We start from the raw sequence: 5,502 nt of genomic DNA on the forward strand, positions 1-5,502 counted from the left end.
CGCAACTCAGTCATTTACAGCGTCTCCTACTATATTCACACGGACATAGCCCTGTCATAGTATTGGACCGCATCTCGTTTCAGATCTGGGATCACTGGTTGGTAGCTCTAACTTTCAGGCATTTAAGTGTGACGTCACACTGTATCGGCAAAATAAATTCCTAACAAAGAAATATATTTTTTGATTCAGAAAACATAGATGCGGCATCTCACTAGCGAACCTATAGTAGGTTCCAAGAACTAAAATAATGTCATTGATTAGAAAGAGCGAGAGAAATCTCCATCTGTTTTTAACCAATGGTATTCTTTCAATTCTTAGAAGTCATGATCTAGTCATGATCAACGCGCACTTTTTTAAAACCTCTAAAACATTTTAATTAAATCCTATGTAAAAGAGAAAACAACATGAAACGTAGGGCATCTGCGGCGCCCTTACTCGCTCGGCGCCCTCGGGTGGCACCCAACTTCGCCCCCCCCCCCCCCCCCCCCCCCCCCCCCCAAAGGCCGGTACTGCTTCCGCATTTGCGAGCGACGCCTCATCGTACGTAATAACTGTAATAAAGTTTTAAAAAAATAGTGCCACGTGCATAACCTCAAAGTAATATACCACTATTACAGTTTAAAAAAACAGCTTCACGTTTCTCGTGCACATATCCTAATGTAAGTGAATACAATTCGTAACATTCAAATAAAAAACAAATCTATAACCCCATACCGAAAATCATTCACGGCGAATCAAAATAAAAAATTACGAAAAAACACACTTTTTATAAATCGGTCTCTTTTCACTTATTTTTGTTGTTTTTAAACTTATTTAATTTCCTTTACATTTATCCAGTTTCACTTTACTCAATTAAAAACAACTGATAGTTTTATTCAACTTTATTACATTAATTATTTCTTAAATGATTATCAGTTCTTCTTTATCGAAGACTCGTAGTCTGCATGTCACGCCGCTAACCGTGTATTTTTGCTACAACTCAGTGACCGCACACTACTTTCTAACTACGCACACGACCCTCTTCCGAGAAACACCATCCGCTGTGCACAAACTATAGAATTTTAGTTGAAATGACATTTGGTTGAATCAAGATTTAATTCGATTGTATAGCAACCAGTACCATTCTAGGGACTTTCGACTTTAGTCTAATCGAAGTTTAGTAACTTGGAGAAATCGAACGACATCGGAGTCCCACTCCTGGGCCCAATCAAACTTTCCATATATTACCGCAAGGAGGCATATGATGTGGCTCGCGTCAGAATCACGTCGGGTTGGGGCAGGTTAGACAAGATTATGTCAAGTTTACTGTTATCGTCGTTATATTGTTTTGTTTACATAGTGTGACAAGGCGTCCACGTTTACGGGTACATGCTCCCATTTTGGCTTGCCTGCTTCCCTGTTTTCACGGAAAAATGTGTAAAATATCCCCATTTTGACCGAACGACAGAATTCACCTTATTCCATCAAACATTTTCGTGGCGGCTTCATTTTTAATCCTCGTTCGTTTGTATGTATTCAGACAAGGAAAGAGAGGTAGTCATCAATATTATCGACGATGTAGCTGGAGCATTACTTAATCGAATCGAAAATGAATTTATGTTCTTTTTAGTGAAAAACAATTTATCGAAGTTGCGAGCGGATTTCAACGATAAAAATAGTGCAAATTTCGTTCAAAAAGCTATCGGGGTCTACGGGGAGGCTGAAACTTCTTTGCTAAAATGGACTGCATCTCTTTCTGATTTTAGAGTAAATATTTATGCTGCATTTTATACAACGACTTCTATTTTTGGGAGTAATGATTTAATTCTTTCACTGTGTCACATTTTCAAATGGCTAGATTTTCGGCAAAATATTCTATTCAAGTATTTCCGTATTGAGGACACCGTAATGTTTTTGCAAGAGAGCCCCGAGTCGAAATTTAGACCCACTTTTAAAGGTCAAACTACTACTGTAGGACTTGTGGCATCAAAGCAGGTTCTCTATAATCTCACACCAATATGGATGAATAAAAATAAGATTTGTTATTTATCAGAAAAAATAAAATAATATTTGATTATGACGCTAAAGCATAGTGAACTGAAAAATCCGCAAGTACTAAGAAACGAACCCGAGATCGTACGCACGCACTGACTATGTACCAAACGCCTAACGCCCTTAAAGTCTTAAACCGATTCACCTAACGGAACGCGTTAGGATGTCTTCGATGAAAATCATTAGCACTTGTCCAATAATTCAAGGTCCAAAATCTTTTTAAATCCGAAACAATTAATTGAATAATTACTTTTTTTTTAACTTTCTGTGTCGTGAAATATTTGAAACAATTTTTGAAGAGTTGAATATAAACTGGTTCTGTTTTTTAGAAGTATTCTACGGTATACGCTTTAAAAGAACTTAAAGCTATATATTTAAATTTGATTCTGTGTTATTTATTACTTAAATATAATGATAAACTTACTGATTCCAATACAAATATCTTTTAATCTCTTTATTAGGCAAAGATTAAAAAAAGTCGTTCAGCATCATAATTAATCCAATTATACTAAAAAATACAAATACAGTGAAACTCTTCAATAGCCCTTCCTTCCATAGCCCTTCCGAGAATTGGGGCCGCGCCGCATGTAGGTGTAACAGGAGCTGTACGGGGTGCGCGAGATATTCGGCTGACACTGAAGCGAGAACTCAAGCATGAACAAACTAAAACAGAGCAGGCTATAATAAGTTAGTTCCCACCCACCGTCAGCCCCAAAATCGACGCTATAGAAGAGTTTTACTGTATTTTGTTCAAGATTCGACCTAATATTTATCCGGAAATAAGTTTATATCAACAATAACAGTACTGGTTTTATACTCAATTGTCTCGTCGTCTCAAAATTCGAGATGAGTAGTCAATTATTTTTCATATATTAATTAAGACTCCACGCTTTTTATGCAGAAACATTAGTACATTACGTAGCTAGGGGCGTAACCGAGCGAATGCAAACGAGCATGCAGCCAACATACGAGTTGGTGTTCGCGAGGCTTCAGCCCCTTGCCGCGTATACTATTTTCCACAATAGGAACATTGAAAGAGCATGGCACAAATATTGTCGAATAGACATTGACAATTCTTTCAAAGGGACGTGAAGCTTACGTTGCAACGTAAGTGGTGCCATTACAGCGCACAGAAAGTTTGTGCGCGCTGTAGTGGCCATACTTGAGAAATTTCTCCGGTATGGTTAGGTCGTGACTCGCGAAAGTATAAATACTCTACGGTTTGTCATAACAGGCTTGAAAACTCTAGGGTTTGTAAAGTACTTTTGGACACGCTCACCTGCGTACAGCCATTTTCGTCCCGCTTCGCAGGCTACGAAAGCCGCCATTTTCGATGTTCGTATTGTGAAAAAGTATTTTGTCAGTTGTATCGTTGCATTTTGGATCCTCTTGCAAGGAAATATTTTCAGCTTACAAAGATACAGGTAAATTTTTTCAAATAAATTGATTATAAAATGACGTGTTAAAATGACAGTAATGTTTGCAAGAAAGTTCACAATTCATTTTTAGCTTCTGAAGATTTTCAGCAATGTATTCAAGAAAACGTCGTCATTTTAAGTGTATTCACTACTTATTTGAAAAAGAAAAAGTTTTTCAGCTCCCTACAATTTTATATTTTGTTGCTTATATTGTGGAAATAGAGATTACTTTATACAAAATGTTTGAATTTCCGGATTAGTAATATTATAGATTAAATGCTTTTCATATTTTCTCGAATTTAACCTCACTTTTTAAATCTCATTCCGTGTGTCCCATGTGCGTTAGTCTAACAAAAATCATTCCAAAATAATATTAAGAAGATTGAAAAATAGTTTTTATTCAGATTCATTTTTTTCATGTTAAATGGCCCATATGTGGGCCAGATCGGGCTCCCATTTCGGATGTCCAGATATTTGCCATGTGGGGTAGGGCGTTTCATTTACGGTCTGGCGCTAGACAGATTACTCTGTCGGTGTCAAATTTTTTCCGATCGAGGCCCGACTGACGCCCCACCAAAATTTCTGCATGGGATCTATAAGAAAATGATGAGATTATTTTTGACGTTTTGATAGACAATCTAATACATAACACTTTTGTTCGTCACCTGGAATCGGTTGGGGTTAAATTTTCGATCAAATGAATAAATGTCAAATACAAATATGAAAACAAATGACGTATGAAGGAACAACCCCAGCGCCGTCTAGCGATGTTTCACAGAAGGATAAATATTTGATACTTCAAGTTTGGTTATGCAGTGACCAGAGGCTGCTCGAAACCGCCGCGGCAACAATTCTGGAATGCAGGAAATCCGAACTCATTCAACCCAAGTTCCAGTGTACTTCCTAAAGAAAAAGTAGATTAAAGGGACATATACTAAATCATGGCAAACTGCATTAAGAATATCTTTGAGTCTAGGACAGGCAGAAATATAAACCAACATTAGGAATTCAAAATGGAACAAACTGTACAATACATTTCCTTGGATCATCTCATAAATGTCACATGAAAACTGATATTGCGCTATTTACGAGGAAGATTTCTGTAGTGCAGAGGCGGACTTGGACAAATATTTCTGGGGGGGGGGGTAAATATATATATCCCAGGCATAGCTTAGCGGCCTCGGCCTATAATACGAAAGGTCAAAAGTTTCGGGGGGAGGGGGGTTGACCACCTTAACACCTCCCCTGGATCCGGCACTGCTGTAGTGGCATTAAGTCGAGCAATCGCCCAATCTTAACAGGCAATCATCTGTCTGAACAATACTGGCTTCTTCCTTATACAGGGTGTCCAAAAAGTCCCGGGACGGTTGAATATTTCCTCAGGCAACATATTTTTCAAAAAAGTGAAGGTTATTTCCGAAGTAAATTTTAACGATGAATTCAATGGTGACCTTAATTTTGACCTTGAAGTTGATGTTCATGGCTTTTTAAAGGTCAACTTTCTTTTTTCAAATGGAAACCCCCTTTTTTACATCTGCAATCAATAGAGCGGAAAATTCTACGTTCAGGTACGCACCCAAGTCATAGGTCAATTGTAACGTTCAAGGTCAGTTAAAGGTTATTTGAAATTAACAAAGTTTTTCAAGAGGTCAGTATACTTCCCGAAGTAAATTTCAACGAGACATTAAATGGTGAACTTCACTTTGACCTTGAACTTGACCTTCATGGATTCTTGAAGGTCAACTTTATTTTTTTTAAATGGAAACCCCCTTTTTTACATCTGCAATCGATAGAGCGCAAATTCTACGTACAGGTACGTACCCAAGTCATAAGTCAATTGTAACGGTCAAGGTCAGTGAGAGGTTATTTGAAATTAGCAAAGTTTTCCCAGAGGTCATTGTGATTCCTGAAGTAAATTTCAACGAGAAATTCATTGGCGAGCTCTGTATTGATCTTGGTTACAGCGTTTTGAATATTGTAAAATCATAAGGAAATTTTTCATTAAAAGTTTCAGGTGTTCTGGTGAGAGTTCTGTTCCTCCCCGAAGAGTTAT

Source organism: Belonocnema kinseyi, chromosome 8 (genome assembly GCF_010883055.1).
Source record: "Belonocnema kinseyi isolate 2016_QV_RU_SX_M_011 chromosome 8, B_treatae_v1, whole genome shotgun sequence".
Taxonomy (NCBI): domain Eukaryota; kingdom Metazoa; phylum Arthropoda; class Insecta; order Hymenoptera; family Cynipidae; genus Belonocnema; species Belonocnema kinseyi.